An 18,312-nucleotide genomic window follows, 5' to 3' on the forward strand; every position below is an offset into this window, starting at 1 on the left:
GCTACTTACAACGAGGCACAGTTACCAAAAAGGGGAGAATTCCATACATCGCCATACCTCCTTCATCTTCCCTCTTTAATCTTCCCTCTAAAAAAAGTCTTCCCCCACCCACTGCCTCCTGGCAGATCGCCTCTCTGCTGTCCTGCGTGCCGATCCCTGGCGGTATATCCAATAAACTTCTGTCTCCTTTGTTCTGTCTCAGGTGAATTCTTTTATTTTTTTTAATTTAAATTCAATTAGCCAACATATAGTACATCATTAGTTTTTGGTGTAGTGTTCAATGATTCATTAGTTGCGTATAACACCCAGTGCTCATCACATCACATGCCCTCCTTAATGTCCATCACCTGGTTACCCCATCCCCCCACCCCTTTCCTGTTTGTTTCCCGGAGTCAAGAGTCTGTCATGGTTTGGCTCCCTTTCTGATATCTTCCCATTCAGTTTTCCCTCCCTTCCTTTACGATCCTCTGTGCTATTTCTTATAGTCCATGTATGTGTGAAACCATATAATAATCGTCTTTCTCTGACTGACTTATTTCACTTAGCATAGTACCTTTCAGTTCCATCCATGTCAATGTAAATGGTGGGTATTCATCCCTTCTGATGGCTGAGTAATAGTCCATTGTATATATGGACCACATCTTCTTTATCCATTCATCTGTTCAAGGACATCTTGGCTCCTTCCACAGTTTGGCTGTTGTGGATATTGCTGCCATGAACATTGGGGTGCAGGTGCCCCTTCTTTTCACTACATCTGTATCTTTAGGATAAATACCCAGTAGTGCAATTGCTGGGTTGTGGGGTAGCTCTATTTTCAACTGTTTGAGGAACCTCCATACTGTTTTCCAGAGTGGCTACACCAGCTTGCATTCCCACCAATAGTGTAAGAGGGTTCCCCATCTCCACATCCTCTCCAACATTTGTTGTTTCCTGTCTTGTTAATTTTTGCCATTCTGACTGGTGTGAGGGGGTATCTCATTATGGTTTTGATTTGTATTTCCCTGATGGCAAGTGATGTGGAGCATTTTTTCATGTGTCTATTGGCCTCAGGTGAATTCTTGTCACGGCCTACGCCACTGGCTCCCCACCCCATCATTGCCCCACATTTGGGGGCCCCCATCTGATCAAGAGACACCCCATTTAGACACCACCGTTTACTTATTACTTAAATAGAGAGAATACAATATATATATTCCTTTGAGTCATTGTTTTCTAGTTTTCTTTCCCTTTGTTAAGTAAATTTAAGGGAAAATCGAATCAAACCCTACTTCATTCAGCATTAAAAGTTAGGTAGACTTTTCTAAAAGCCCTTGAGCAATTTTATATTTTTTCAGAAGAGTTTTTTTTTTTTTTACCATATGTGTGATATAATATAAAGTATATTTATATGTTTGCCATGTGTGTTACAGGGGTTTTTTGAAACTTATAGTAAGTTTAATTTAATGTTAGACTCTGATATAAGCATAAATATCCAATTAGTTCAATCCAATTTTTGAAGGAAATAGTTGTTCCTCCAAGTCCTCAATATTTATGGCTATTTTATAAATACATAAAATTTTTTTCTTAACCTGGCCATGACTCCATTACCCACAAATAAATCCCTTCCTGAAAGCCATTGCTCTTTGGCTTTTGAAGTTAATTTACTTTAATTCATGGGTAAAGCCTAATGCAAAATAAATTTAGACAAACACAATTTCCTACGCTTCCACATGCAGAATGGGTTAATAGTAGATGTAAATCAACTGTGTTAAAAGTTTTAAAAAGCTAGGGTATAACACGATAGAAGAAGAAATCAGTATTTTAGTCTTCAGCTAAGGTGTTCCCTAGAGCACAACCCTTGGAATGTCTCAAGTCATGAGTGCCTTTTTGTATGCTAATAAGATGACAGATGGCTGGAGGCTCCAGAATAGCCTCAGGATGGGGGCTGATTTCCAGGGGAACAACCATGTGACTAGAGAGTTGGAAGTTTTACCCACTGCCACTTCCCTCTTCCCTGAGAGAGAAGAGGGTCTGGATATCAATGTAATCAATGGCCAACAATTTAACCAATTATGCCTATGTAATGAAGCCTCCATAAAATCCATATGCCTTGGAGGTGCTGGGAAGGTGGTATACCCGGAGAGGGCATGGAAGTTCAGTGACCCCAATCTCCATACCTTGGCCTATGCATCTGTCAAGAGCACGCCATGAAGGCATGCACACAAGTTGTGTCTTTCCACAATGTCAGCTTTATTCAATCATAAAGCAAAGTTAAATCACAACTAGAAAGCAGGTTCAGGATTCCAAACTCAGTCACCTGGCTTCTTAGACAGCACACAGAGCAGGACAGAAGACAAACCACACAACAAGCAAGACAACAGAAGGGGTGCAGGAAGTTAAAGAACCAAAGGCTGAGTTGGTCTAGGGGCCCACAGTTGAGATAAGGCCTCGGTCTGGTCCGGGTCAGCTCTTGGCGCTTACTGCTTCTGATGTTCAAGCAGGGAAGGCTCTTGGTTCTGTTGGGAGATCCATTGGGCAGAGCCTTTGGCGGCAGCTGCCTGTTACAAGCGGTCAGGCATAGAGGGGTCAGATCTGAAGAGTTTGCTGCCCAAATCCTCCCCTTTTTAAAGGGATTTAATTGGTTTTAGGTCCCTGTAGACCTCCTGGTTCTGCTCCTTATCAGTTCTGGGGTGTCAGTTGATACTGGTCCCGGGGATATCGCGTAGCTACAGTACCTTAACTGCTTGTGTCATAGCTTGACACAGGCCCCTGCTTGACATGATAGACTCCATTTTGCTCTCTACATTATCTCTTTTATCTGGCATTTCCCAATTGTATCCCTATATCATAAATGGGTAATAGGAATGATGAGGGAGCAGAAGGCTAGTGGGGGACAGAGCACAAGCTCACACCCTGCAACCCCTGTGCCCACTCCTGGGTGGAATACGTGTGATATTTACCCAGGAAGCTCCCAACTATCTTAATGTTAATACCTTGCTAAAGGGAAAAAACAACCTTAACTTGACAATGGCTAGGCCTCCGGTATCCTCTGAGTCTTTAACGTATGAAAATCTTTTTGCATCCCTCCCTTTCTCCTTACCTCCCCCAGCTCCCAAGTATATAACCAGCCATTCCTCACAACCCTGCTGCAGCAGCTCCTTCTGCCTGTGGATCCTGTCTCCCTGGGCTTTAATAAAACCACCATTTTGCACCAAAGACTTCTCAAGAATTCTTTCTTGGTCATCGGCTCCAGACTTCACCCCACCAGATGTCATCTATATTCCAAAACCACATCAGTAAGTAAAATACTTTCCTGATTTCTTGAGCCATCCTAGCAAACTACTGAACCTGAGGCGAGAGCATAGGTGAAAACGTGGATTGACAATTGTTGTCTGAAGTGGAGGGAAGGCAGTCTTGTGGGTCTGAGACCTTAACCTGTGGGACCTGAAGCGATCTCCAGATAGATAGTGGCAGAATTGTATTACATTGTAGGATACCCATCTAGTGTCAGCAGAGGTTGGCATGAGAAAAAATCCACATATTTCTTGGTGACCAGAAATGAAGTATTGAGAATGACTGGTGAGTAGAGTGTGATGGGGAAAATAGAATTCATAAGGCAATTCTGGCTTGGCTTTAGGTATTTCTTTGCAGATATTTAGGATGAATGCAGACATGGTGTATTGCTGGTTGTCACAAAATAAAAATTCCCACCCATGATGTAAGAAGGAGCATGCTTAACCAGTAACTCTCAAAGCAGTGTATTTTTCACCAGAAATTTCATTGTCATGATCATGATGTAGTTTTGGAATGCTGTTGGGGTTGGAGCCAACAGCTCAGAAAGAATTAGTCTTTGGTGCAAAAAGGTGAGTTTATTAAAGCACAGGGATGGGACCCCTGGGCAGAAAGAGCTGCTGCACCAGGGTTGTGAGGAATGGCTGGTTATATACTTGGGAGCTGGGGGAGGTAAGGAGAAAGGGAGGTATTGGAAAGAACTTTCATCTGCTAAAGAAGACTCTCAGGCTCCTGGAGGCCTTGGCAATTGTCAAGCTTAGGTTGTTTTTCCCCCTAGCAAAGCCTTAACATTAAGACAGTTGGGAGCTTCCTGGAGGAATGTTATATACTCTTCCTATCACAAGTCCTTGTCAGTGGGCTGCAGGTCCTAAAGAAATTTTATTTTATTTACATTACCTTTTTGCATCTGTTTCCCACATCATTCATGGAGGAGAGGGTGATGTTAGGGCTCCAGGAAATTGAGTTATGGGCTTCTGGAAGTTAGGCTATTGATGAGAATGCTTTTTCCTTGTCAATCACTAAGACTTTGGTAAACTGATGGAGACTCATGTCCTGCAGGACTGTGATCTCTATCAGTTAACCATTTGTTTTTCCCTAACCTTAGTTTTTGGGCAGCCAGGAGTGCCTGAGGAATGTCAATCAAGTGTATCCCACCCGGGAGTTGGGGGGAGGTTGCCGGAGTATCAACTTGTGCTTTGTCCTCTGCTTGCCTTCTGCTCCTTCATCAATCAGAAATCCACAGTGATACGACTGACTTTTTTTAACAAATGAAAAATAAAGTATTGGGTAATGAAAAATATGAAATTTATAGCTAGAGGTGGACCAGATTTGCCTTTTGGCCAAAGATGATTCAAAAATAAATCTGACATTTTATTAAAAAGGTTTACTATTACTACAATCTTGTTTCTAAAATTTTTACTAGATCTATTTTAGAAGTTTGGCATTAAAATCCAGGATTTATAACTCTTTAGCACTGTTAGCTACTGATTTCTCTGGAGTTCATTATACTGTGCATTTTGCAATATGAATTACTTTTATGCGAGGTCAGTGTTGGGGCAAAATCTGTTTCAAGTACTGCTTCCAGAATAGGATACTTCTGGGTTGTGATATTGCCACGAAGTAATTAAGCTTTTCTTCTTCTCTAATGATAGCTGAGTCTAATGAACGGTGAACTCCTCTTCAAAGTCGGGACTCAGATTTGATCAGTGTCGTTGCTGATGTTCCAAATGATCCAGTTTGGCACACAGAAGTTTTGTACTTTGTTGGGAGAACCACTTTCTGAATATTTCAGAAGCAGGCTTATGGTTGCTTTATTTATATATTTTTAGGCACTTCCTGCTTTACAGTATTGCTTGAGAAAAATTTGTCCTTAAACCTTAGAATTAGAAGTTCAGCAATGGAGCAACGTGATTGGCTTTGTTATCTAACAAAATTTTGTTTGAATTTCTGCCTGCATTCCAGTTTGTACCTCTACACTGTGATCTTAGTATCTCCTGATAGAGTGATAGGAGAATGTTTTTTAATAGCATTAAATATCATTTAAGAGATGGCTGCAATCTCAAGGCACAGAGTTGGCCTGATCTAGTTTATGAATAACATTCTGTGCAAACAACCAATCATTATTAACTAAGACCTGCTATGTTGGTGTTTTTATCTGCAACATAAAATATTAAGGTTTTCTTTCTTTTTTTTTTTAAAGATTTTATTTGTCAGCATGTGCACACACGCATGCACACACGAGAGAGGGAGTGAGCGAGCGCACAATCTGGGGAGCAGCAGACAGAGGGAGAAGCAGGCTCCTCACTGAACAAGGAGCCTGATGTGGGGCTCATCCCAGGACCCCGGGGATCATGACCCCAGCTGAAGGCAGACGCTTAACCGACTGAGCCACCCAGGCATCCCAAGGCTTTCTTCTATTCAAGCAGATTTTAATACGTGATAGCTGTTTGTCCATCTGATTTAAATGGCAATTCCAAAATCTCTTGTTAGTCTTGATTTTTGCCTTTGACTCAAGAAGAAAGATAAAAGTGGCCCAACATTTTTCTGCATACAGCTAGTAATTTTGTTTTATTATGCTCTATTATAATTAATTTTTGAACCACAGTCAAACATCTATTTAGGTAATTTCTAAATCCCTCACAACTTTTGTCACATTGTCAATGACATTACACGCAATTTTTAAAATCATTTTCCATTTATGAAATATTGTTTTGGTGGTTACCTGGGTAGCTCAGTCGGTTAAACGTCGGACTCTTGATTTCGGCTCAGGTCATGATCCCAGGGTCGTGAGATGAGCACCCAGCATTGGATTCTGCACTGAGTGTGGAGCTGCTTAAGAGTCTCCCTCTCCTTCTGCCCCTCCTGCTTACTCATGTGCCGAGTGTGGGCGCATGCTCTCTCTCTCAGAAAAAGGAAATCTTGTTTAGTACAATTTACTATGTTGTCAGTAGTTGTGATTGGTAGAATTCAAAGGTGGACCCCAAGATTCCTGCTCCTTGATGTACATACCCTGTATGATTCATAGGATTATGAATATGGTGATATTATGTTAAATGGCAAAATGGATTTTGTACATGTAATTAAGGTCCCAAATCAGTTGATCTTAAGATACAGAAATTATCCAGGGGGGCCTGGTCAATCATATGTGTCCTTTAAATCTAGGTCTAGAAGTCAGAGATAAAGAGGGTCAGAGATTTAAAGAAGGTCAGAAGGATTCAATATGCCACTGTCAGCTTGAAGATGGGGTGCAGGGGTTTAGATGTCAAAGAAGTGAGTGGCCTCTAGGAGCTAAAAGCAGCCCCTGACTCACAGCCAGCAAGGAAAGAGGGATCTCAGTCCTATAAACAGAAGTAACTGAATTCTGACGAAGCATGAGAGACGATGGACTCTGAAAAACAAACTGAGGGTTCTAGAGGAGAGGAGGGTAGGGGGATGGGTTAGCCTGGTGATGGGTATTGAGGAGGGCACATTCTGCGTGGAGCACTGGGTGTTATGCACAAACAATGAAGCATGGAACACTACATCCAAAACTAATGATGTAATATATGGTGATTAACATAACAATAAAAAATTAAAAAATAAAGAAGTAACTGAATTCTGCTGATGATAGGAATGAGCCCTTTCCCTCCACCCCATGCTCTTTTTCTCTGTAAGTCTCAAATAAGTAAATAAAATCTTAAAAAAAAAAAAGTTGTTACCATAATAATTCACTTGTTAACTAATTCACTTGTTAATTAATTCACATGTAAGAACAAAACAACTCTCTATCCATGTGTGTAATAGAAGCCTGATGTTTAACATTTCATTACTGAGTCAATACTGATTAAAATCTGAGTGATGCTTGATAATAAATTGGGAATGGCTGGGGAACCTGACTGACTCAGTTGGAAGAGCATGTGACTCTGATCTTGGGGTTGTGAGTTTGAGCCCCACACTGGGTAGAGAGATCACTAAGAAAAAAAAGTGTGTAACAACTTAAAAAACTAAATGAGAATGGCTAAAGTCCAAGCAAGTATAAGTGATAACTGAATGAATGCACATATTTTGAGGAATCAATAAATGTTTAACTTAGGAACCTTACTCCGGTCTGTTTACCTTATCCCTCCATTCTAGGTCTTGAAATAATTCTCTCCTGTTGCACCACGTATGGAAATAACGTGGGTGCAACTTATGAGAGCTGATACCACTTAGCAAGAGGGTGGAGGAGAGAGCCCTGGGAATCACCAGCAGGATAACCAGCTTAGCAGGAGAAAGCAGAAAGGAATGACCAGAGAGGTAGAAGAAAAGTCAGGAATATGCAGCACCACAGAGGCAGGGAAGGGCAGAGGGGACAGACACATGCTTACTGGGTTTGTCTCACACAAATCAGTGAGAGCCATTTCAGTGGTGTGGTCAGGGCAGAACCTAGTTGCACTGAGTGGAGGTTGGAGTTGGAAGTGAAGTAAAGCCAGAGGGTATATAGATGGCTGTTGAGAAAATCACCTTCTTCACTACATTGTGTGTTCCTCCTGAGCGGAGACCTTGCCTGATTCTTCTCCGTATCCTCTGTGTCCAGTTCAGGCCCTGGCACATAGAAGGCCTTAGCACCACGTTGGAGGAAAGCTTCTTTCCCACACTTGGTGTTTCCTTCCGTGGAGGAAGATAACAATTATTGCAACACTGCTGGCCTCTGTCCTTTTAAAAGCTTTATCCTTTGGGAGCGGAGGGGATTTGGAAGGAGAACCTGGGCTGCCCATTAGGCCCTCTTCGCTCTCTCTCTCTCTCTCTCTCTCTCTGTTTCTCTTGCCTTTCTATGTTGTAAGTTTTGAGTTTGAGGGTTGCAGGAAGGCTGCCCTGATCTAGCTCCACCTGGGAGGTAGCATAATTTCTAGCAGAATTTCAAACTTTAGCAGGTCGTAAAAAATCTTTGTCTTTATCTACTGAAAATAAATGACAAACTCTAATAGTCTTCTAAAAAGCTTTTGTAGAATGTTGATAGAGATTTCCTATACTCCAAACTTCCGGGAATGCCATTTTGTGGGGGGGGGTATGGGGAGGGGACGGGAATGCCTTTTTCTAAAGCATTGTGCTAAGGTCTGTTGTTTTGAAGTTTAATGAGGATATTTGGAGTGCCTTATTTTTTCTCTACACTCCTTATATTCTTTATTATGTGGGATTTAAGGGGGTTATTAGTTTACTCTCATGGATGATTTTGGAGAGTTTTTTCCCCCTCTAGAAAATTTTGAGGGGCAAGCAGATAATCTACTTTGAATTTTTCCTCAAAAGATATGAAAAATATTCTAACAGGAGTTTTTCTTAGAATACTTAGAGCATAAATTGAATTAAACAACTAAATATCAAATTGAGTTCTTACGTGTTATTTTGTTTTGTGTTAATTCTACAAATATTAGAATTAGATATAATCTAATCTTCATTCTTCTGCTTTATATTATAATTTTCATACATATTTTTAGGCTCAAAAGAATATAATGATTTTTAAAGTTGTCTGGGTAATGAACTTTTAATATTTGTATTAACTGTTAGTCTATTTCACAATTGGAAGTTCTTAATAATTGTTTTGTACACAAATTAATAGCTGTCACTCTCAATTAATTATTGGAGCTGTTCTGTCATGCACACATAAATAAGGTTATATTTCAACTACCTGATAGAATTTCAAAAATTTGAGGCTTATAAGGAAACTTTTTACTTTTAAGTTACAACGAGAATGCTTCTTGTTCAGAAGTGAATATGAAGAGATAATTGATGTATCCAAATAATGGGGACACTTTATATTAGCAAAGTCGTTATGTTGATTAGTTATGATAGAAACCTAGGGATCCTCAGTCATACATAAACATAGTGTTCTTTCTTTTTTCTTTTAGTTATTCCTAGGGGTTTATCAATTTTATAGATCTTTTCAAAGAACAAAGTTTTGCCTTTGTAAATTTTCTCTATTGTTTGCCTATTTTCTGGCCCATTGTTTTTTGCTTACTTTGGGGTTTGTTTGCACTTCTTTTTTCCGGCTTTACCTTTCTATTTATTTTCTTTCTTCCTTTTTTTTTTTTTTTTAAGAGTGGGGAAGGGCAGAGGGAGAGAGAGAGAATCTCAAGCAGGCTTTAAGCCCAGCAAGGAGCCTAACGCAAGGCTCAATCTCAGAACCCTGAGATCATGACTTGAGCAGAAATAAAGAGTCGGACTCTTGTTTTTCTACTTGTTTTCTACTATAAGCATTAAAAAAAATATTTCTGGGGCACCAGGGTGGCTGAGTCAGTTAAGTGTCTGCCTTTGGCTCAGTCAGTTAATGTCTGCTTTTGGCTTAGGTCATGATCCCAGGGTCCTGGGATTGAGCCCTGCATCAGCCTCCCTGTTTAGCGGTGAGTGTGCTTCTCCCTCCCTCTGCCTCTTCCCCAGGTTGTGTGCACTCTTTCTTTCTCTCTCACTCTCTAGGTCACTCTCTGTCTCTCAAATAAATAAAATCTTAAAAAAAAATACATTTCTCTGTAAGGATTACTGTAGCTCTACCTTTAAGTTTTAATATTGATATGTTTATTATCACACAGTTTGAAATATTTTCTAATTTTCCTTGTAATTTCTTCTTTGACCCTTGGGTTATTTAAAATTATGTTTTTCCTCCAAAGTAGTGGGTATTTCTAGATGTCTTATTGTTATTTATTTTTAATTTAATCTTATTTTGGTCAGAGAACACATGGCTATTTGATTACATTTAAGTTTATTGATACTTGTTTTTTGTCCCAGAGTATTTTCTGTCAGACCATGTGCACTTGAAAAGAAAGTGTTTTGTGAAGTTGGGTGTGATTTTTGTAAATGCCAATTAAATTAAGATGGTTGATAGTGTTGTTCAGAACTTCTATGTCTTTGCTTAATGTTTAAAATTAGTTTTAGCAGTTGGTGAGAGAGGGGTGTTAAAACTGCTAATTAGGTAACTTCGTGTATTTCTCTCTTTAATTCTGTTGTTTTTGCTTCATGTATTTTGAAACTCTTTTATTAGGTACGCACATATTTATGATTGCTATGGCTTTGATATGGATTAACCCTTTGTCATTATTATATCATCATGAATATCTTATCTCTCTTAATAGTCTTTATCTTAAAGTTTACTCTATCTGATATTAACATATAATAATATAGCATATATAATGTGTAAAATATTATTATATATTAATTATACAATTAACATAATGTATTTTAAAATATGTAAGTAACAGAACAAAACAGATTTCTGTACTCTTCTCAGATTTTTTGAATCATAGTTTTTGGAGTTAGTTATATAGACCTGTATTTTAAAAAATAAAATCTCCCTGTTGATCCTGATTCAGTATTCAAGACAGGTATTTGATTACTAAGGTACATTAAAAAAATTTTTAGTGAATTTGAGATATATATCCTGAAATTCTAATTTTATAGAAGGACAGCAAAATGGAAGAAAATAAACTTCCAAGTCACCTTGGGTGAGAAAACTGTGAGACTTGCAATTTAAAAAAATAAAAAAATAAAATAAAATACTTCATTCTGTTTCTCTAGATTATCTCAAAGTTAGGAAGTAAGAGTGATGCAAATTGGGAACATTTTATAAACTTAATGAATGTTCAGTCGTTCAGAAGCGGTTATTTACAGTAATAATGATTTGCTCAATTTCTTAAACTTATACTGTATTATTAATTACATATATATTAGTGATATAAAATATCACTGTTCTAAGTTGTAGAATATTCTATGTGATAGAAACTGCAGTTTCAGATGGAGATAGCTAAAAAAAACTCTGAATTTAGTTTACTTAAGCCTAGGTTTTTCCTAAGGTTTTTATCCCCTCCTAGGTTTCTTATGTAGAAAGAATTGATGGGAAACTGTATTATCAATCCAACTTGAAAACAGGAGCAGTTCCGGAAGTCAGGATTAATAAGCTGTTTTATCCACACACGTGCACACGTGCAGGCGCACGCACACATACACAATCTGCTCACATGTGCAGGCTTTATAAAATGTGGACGATCTTTTTTTATTAGTTTCTACATAGGAGTCTAACCAAAAGAGTGCAATTAAAAGAAATTAGAGTAGAGTCAATGATTAGGCATCTGTGTTGTAGTTTTTCAGTTTGTTACTTGGCATTGCTTTTGCAATGAAAGAACTGAAAACATTGGACTCAAATATGGGAAAATCAGCAAGAAAGATGGCAAATAAAAAATATGGAACAAGAATTGAAATTTTGCATGTCTATTTTATTGATATCCTAAGGACAAGAATAGTTTTTTGTCTTTTTACTACCAAACACTGGGGCGTTTACTATTAAGTGAACTCCCTTCTTGGAAGAAGGCATGGGCTGGAGCAAGGAAGGTAGAAAAAAGATTTGGTTTAATGTCAGAGTTCACAAGTTGGGCAGAAATCCCAAGGCATAAAATTTAATAGGTTCTCCTCATACAAGGTGCCCAGGAAAGCCTAGGGATGTCTAAAACAATAATTAGTCTCCAGACAAGACCATGGAGTGGAAGACACACGTCTTGAGGCAGTTGGCTTGCAGTTTCTCAATTCCCACGCCGACTGCAGTACTATTGGAGACTCAAAAGCCATCATCCCCAACATTTTTCAGTCTGCAAATCACTTTAAAAACCTCAAGTGGAAGATATATGATAGTGAAATATAGTTAGTGCTTGGAGCCAGCTGCAATTTGCGCTCTTGGCATAGGCACAGCATGAAGTAGCTTTAAAAAATACTGCATTGCTTTATAGCTCCTTGTTGATTTACAGAGTGGCATTTCCTTCAAAATTTTGCTCATTTACATCTCCTGTTTGTTTGTTTTTGTGTTTGTATTAGCTTGGCATTATGAGAACCAGTATCTGGTCTGTCTGGGGAACAATTTTACTTTGTGATTTTCTGGGTTCACAAAGTAGAGAACAGAGGTAACTGGCAATAGTTCAAGCCAAAATAAAATACTCCCCCGAAATTTATGACTGATACAAAAACATTTGTTTCTTTATCCATTTTGGGGGTTCAATTATAAACTGAACTACGTAGTGTAGTTTAAAACTGCCATAGAACTACAGCCACCTAAAATAACCTCATAAGTTCTTAAGAACTCAAAGATGTTGCTTGAAGCGTACAGTTCTAATGAGTGTGACTTTGCAACTTAACAGGATGGGGTAGAAATTGGATTTTCCATTTCCTGAAGGCAGAGCTGGTTTTATATGTAGGCAGAGTAAGCAGCTGCTTCTGTATTGGGATTTGAGGAGTCCTAAAATCCTTTCCCTCTTCTCTGAAGCTGAAGTACATATTTCATCTTCTGAATATTCACAATTACAGAAAGAAAGAATCTTGGAGGTGTTGTAATCCAATTTCCAAGTTTTAGAATGAGGAAACTAAGATCCAGAGAGGTCAAGTACATTGTCTAATCTTGACTTCTTTCCAGAAGTTTATATAAAGTTACATAAAATAAACATAATAGGGAATCTATAAAACCTGGGACAAAAAAAGGAAAACAAAAAATATTAACATGCATTCTGTAATGACCTATTTAAGTATTTTCTATGTAACCCAAAATATCTTAGAATTTTTTTAACAACTTCTACAAAAAGGAAAATTGAATCACTGCTTTCATAGTAATTGTAAGAAAAAAAATCATTTATTTTGTGAAAGTACAATTAGCAGCTAATTTTAATATTCTGGTCAGACAGGAATATCTCCTGGGAAGATCTTCATAAAAGGACTGTTGGTGATGTAATAAAGAAATTCTTTTACAAATCCTGAACATGAATGGAACTGTGAATTTCAGAGAACTATTTCTTATGATAACCTTCAGTGTAGGTTGATGGCCATACACCAAAGTGCAATTATATGAAAGTAATTCTGTTGGGGACCAGGATGATGGTACCCTGCTCTGAACTGGTCTGTCTGGACTTACGAAACATAATAAGATATATGCTTAGAACAGCTGAAAATGATTTTCGCTAGAATCAGTACAATATTAGCTGTAGTTGGCATGTTTGACAAGCTTTGACCTTCTCACATCTTGATGTAAATCACATGCTTCCCTGAAAATGGTCAATTTAAAAATCCATTTTAGCAGTTGTATGCGTTGTGTACAAAGAATAGGAATTCAACTGCTAGAGCAAAAACCTCAAGAGAAAATGAAGATAGAACATTTTAATTGGCCAAGAATCTAGAGATTAGGTTTTATGATGAAACCAGTGAAGAGTTAGACATTGAGAATCCAGTATGTTCCCACATATGCTCTGAGAATTTTGCATTTTCATTTAATGCCATAGGAATGAAGCAGATGAAAACTTCCAGTAAATTTAATTTCAGAATAGTTTGAAAGCTATCCCTTAAACAGATTAACTTATACTCAGCTCATACAGAGATCTCTAAGTATAATTCTTTTTAGCAATACAAAACAAAGAGAAAACTCACACCACTACATTTCTCTATTACATTCATGGTTATGTACTTTCTTCTTGTTCTTTTGCTAGAAGTCAAGTTTTTTCTTTCTTTCTTTCTCTTTCTTTCTTTCTTTCTTTTTCTTTCTTCTTCTTCTTTTTTTTTTTTTGTTGTTGCTGTAAGTAGCTCAGTGAGTACCCTATAGCCTAGAGTAGCTGCTAATGCTGTGTGATGCAGTTTCTCTAACATCCCATACATAATGCATCAAGAAGTCATATTGGTGTTGTCTCCAACAACTTCCCAAATCTAATGACTTCTCAACATCCTTACTGCACTGGTGAAGTCAACTCATCCCTCACTTTTACTACATCAAAAGTTTCCTAATGGACTTTTCAACTGCCATACTTGTCCCTATCCTCAAACCTCAAGGCCATTATCCAATCAGCAGTCAAAGGTATTTTCTTAAATGTTTATCAGATCTTATTATTCCTTTTTGTAAAACCCTCCTAAGACTTCCTATTATCATTGGAACACAATCCTTCTTCTTACCATGTCCCTCAAAGTTCTACACAATGGAGGAGGCATTTCCAATGGGTTTTTGCTTCTCTCACTCTGGTCCTTCTCACTGCTTCTGACAGGCAAGGCATGTACATTTCTCAGAGCCTTTGCAATTGCAGTTTTCTATGCCTGGAACCTTCTCTCTGATGTGTCAGACTCTATTTCACCATCTAGGTCTCAGTTGAATTGCCAGCTCCTTAAGACAGGCCTCTTTGACAACCCCAGTGAAAGCATAAGCAGCTTTGAACATTTTTTAATGACCCTATCTTGTTGCCCTCTGAAGTTTTATTTGTGTATAGATGATTGCTGTCTGCCTCCTCCTAGAATATAAAACTCATGAATACAGGGACTTTTCCTGCTCACTTCTGTAAATACTTTAGAGCTGTAGCTTGCATTAGTTAGATAATTGTTGAATAAATGCATGAATAAGAAATGATGCTCATGACATAGAACCATAATGTTGCTGATTGAGAATTTTAGTAGGACATGTGTAAGATGGAATCATCAAGAAATAATTATAACAACAATATATTTTGTTGTCATTAAAGGAAAATATTTCAAAGTGGTTTGATTAGTATTTCAGCCCAATGTAAATATGGGATGTAAGGAAGTTGACCCATATGGGAATGTAGCCCATGGACTTGGCATCACATTTATCATTCTCTATTCAAGGGACTGGCCACTAATAAGTGAAACCAAAATTAGCAAATTTGGTGGGACACTTAATACTATATATTTCTTGTCACCTCACCTGATGGTAGAACATATTATCAATGAAGAATAATAATAAAATTTTTCTCAACACTGACTCCTATCAGGGTTTAAGACCAACATGACCTGTGTTGATCTTTACTAGGACTAAAAACTTGCCAAGATATAGTTGACTCCTGTCTTCTTCCTGATGATCTTCTGCTGTTTTCTAAGAAGCTTCTTGGGTCATGGGAAATGTAGCCTAGCAAGTTTCTGATGTTGATTTACACAACTCCAAGATTTGTAAGCCACTTAGGAACGCTATGCTGCCCATTAGAATTCAGCTTTAAATAGCTCTTGTTTGCTGAAATGAAAATAGAGTATTCTTTAATTCCATGCATAGCTTATTTCTAATAAAACATTTATCAACAACCTGGCATTTGCTTTAGAAAAAAAAAATAGGACATTTGGGTAGCACTTAAAATTTACATGTGTGAAGATGTCAGAGTATAATAAATGGTAATTAGCTCTAACTATGGTCTTTTGCAGAGATAACAGAAAATTTATAAAAACCGATTATACTTTATTTGTTTGGTACTTTCTAAAATGGATTGTGTTACAAACTAATAAATTATCAGTAAAGGGTGCTATTAGTTAGCCTATACTTAAAAATACAGTTTGAAGTATAGAGCTAGCTCAGTGCTGATGGGGAAGAAATCTTGAGGAAATATTCCAGATAGTGTCTTTCAGACATTCTGCCTTCATGAATACGTTCCTGGGGAATGGAAGAAGTCTACCAGAATGACTCCAAGAAGACTCCAGGATAGCCCCTTGACAACACTGTGAACTCACTGAGGTGTTAGCTTGTGACCTGACCTACTGCCAATTTTTACTGGGTCATTTTCTCTCTTCTTTGGCATTTGTTGAGCAATTTGTGTCTCCTCCCGCTCCCTCGGTATATTTCCTCTTGTCCATTAGTAAAACTTCAGGAAGAAACTCTCCATTAATCTTTTGCCCCTTATTTTGCATCATAATTAAAAGCAGAGATTGAAGAGCCAGACTCTCTGGATTCAAATCCCGGTTCCACCACTTATGGTGCTAGAACAGTGTGCTTGTAACTTATCCTCCCTGTGCTTCAGTTTCCCTGTGTGTAAAATGAAATGATAGCAGTTTCTATGCCAAGGATTTGTGGTTTTGGTTAAATGAGTTAATGAAATGGAAAGCATGGAAGTCTCTGCCATATAGTAGGTGCTCAATAAATAGTAGTTCTCTCAAGGTAGTTAAGCTTTATGAATAATTATGAAAGGAATATTTTAGACATCCATGCACAGTAGGAGTTGAGTGGTTAATCTTTGGGGCTGGGACCCTTCCATGTTGGTTCTGAAACCGTAGGATTTAGCCAGTTCTTACCCTGAAGGTCAGCTGAGTTTGCTTCAAAATTTCAAGGATTAATTGGCCACTGCAGCCAAAACTGTCCACGCCCCAGTATTGTATGTTATGGCTGCTGGAATTTTTGAGTGAGCAGTGGTTTAGCAGCTTCATATTCCTCATTTGCAAGTAGAATGCTACCAAAGTGCCACTAGATTTCAGATACCCTCTGTAAGATGGTTTGAGGAAAAAGAGTGAGCTGAGAGTGAAAGTTGCTGTGGTACTTCTTTTTAAGTCTTTTAAGGTCTATGTAAATTAAGTAACATATATTCTCAATCTAATTCTTGGAGATATTAGAAGATATTTTATTGTATAATACCATGCACATAGTTTTTTCTACGTGTGATATGGAGAAAGAACAGAAAACAATATAACAGCTTTAACCCATATTTATCAATATGTATGGAACTTTCTTATGGGACACAATCATATATGCCAAGCATGGTTCCTGGCACTTTCATAAATTTTCTCTTTTGTTCCTCAACACCTCTCTATGAAGCAGAATTTATTCTTCAATTTCACTGTAAAAAACTGAAATGGCAGAGGTTCAGTATCAGGACGATGGCCACCCACTCTGTCTAGATTCAGAGCCAGGATTCATACCAGGCCTGTCTATGTCTAATCAGATCTTGTGCTCTTTGCTGCTGCATTTCATCTTTGACTACAAATCTATTTGGTAGTAGTGGAAGACTTGTTCTGATAGCAAATACACAAGCTATCATCCTTGTTTCCTAAAGTTCTGACACTGATTTTATGATTGGTTAAATCAGAATTACTGGATTTCTGTTTGCTCAGGGCTTCCACAATGAAATGGATCTCAGATTCATAATTGCTCATTATGTTTAGTCTCTTTCACACTGTAACACTTTAAGAATCAAGAGAACAAGGAGCAAGAGATCTGGAAGATGAGTCAAGATCTTTTGGAAAACTTTCAACTCAAATGGTTTCAGGAATCTTTGTATGTCTATTGAAACCAGCATAGGAAAGATTTTAGTAAAGAAAGCAAAGACTGTTTGTTCATTGCTTTATTTGGCTCAGTGTCCTATGTACAGGTATAAATCAGAACACCAATTTGATTCTGAATCTTCTGGAAGGATGGGAAATGCATGGATAATTGAAATTTAAGCATATATAATCCTCGATCCCATATTTATAAATTTTAGAGTAACGAAACTCAGGAAATAGTAAATGAAAATAAAAATGTAGTATTCTAGATTTCTGAGCAGTGATGGATATTAGCAAAATCCTACCTCCTTATTAGGGAACTAATGTATATAAATGCTAAATCATTCTCCCAAAATATTAAATGAGTTAATATATGTACAATGGTTAGAAACGGGCTTTGCCTAAAATAAGAATTTACGGGCGCCTGGCTCAGTTGATTAAGCAACTGCCTTCGGCTCAGGTCATGATCCTGGAGTCCCGGGATCGAGTCCCACATCGGGCTCCCTGCTCGGTGGGGAGTCTGCTTCTCCCTTTGACTCTCCCCCCTCTCATGCTCTCTATCTCATTCTCTCTCTCAAATAAATAAATAAAATCTTTAAAAAAATAAAATAAGAATTTACCTATTCTTATTCTACTATATATCCAAGAGAATAAAGATGGAAATATGTACATATAGCTATAGAATACAGTAAAGGCAAAAAAGGTACATTTCATATTGCTGAATGACAGAAAAATGATAAAAAATAGATTAGCTAACTTGGTTTGATATTAAGGGAACTCCAACTCTTATTTTAAAATACTAAAAGTTTTTATGTTCACTTTGAGGTTTTTTTTTTTAGGATTTTATTTATTTATTTGACAGAGAGAGAGAACACAAGTAGGCAGAGCAGCAGGCGGAGAGAGAGGGAGAAGCAGGCTCCCTGCTGAGCAGGGAGCCTGATGTGGGGCTCGATCCCAGGACCCTGGCATCACGACCTGAGCTGAAGACAGACGCTTAACTGACTGAGCCACCCAGGCGCCCCTCACTTTGAGGTTTTTAATCCCATCATT

General features: G+C 37.9%; 1 long non-coding RNA gene across 1 annotated transcript in view; it reads left to right on the forward strand.

Annotated features, from left to right (window-relative positions):
• The first annotated feature begins 3,159 nt into the window (after positions 1 to 3,159).
• Positions 3,160 to 18,312, forward strand: part of LOC113924406 — a 51,786-nt gene continuing 36,633 nt past the window's right edge. The window contains exon 1 of the long non-coding RNA XR_003520664.1: positions 3,160 to 3,275. This is a non-coding gene — a long non-coding RNA (uncharacterized LOC113924406). The remainder of the gene's footprint in view (positions 3,276 to 18,312) is intronic.

The sequence above is a fragment of the Zalophus californianus genome, chromosome 4 (genome assembly GCF_009762305.2).
Source record: "Zalophus californianus isolate mZalCal1 chromosome 4, mZalCal1.pri.v2, whole genome shotgun sequence".
Taxonomy (NCBI): Eukaryota; Metazoa; Chordata; class Mammalia; order Carnivora; family Otariidae; genus Zalophus; species Zalophus californianus.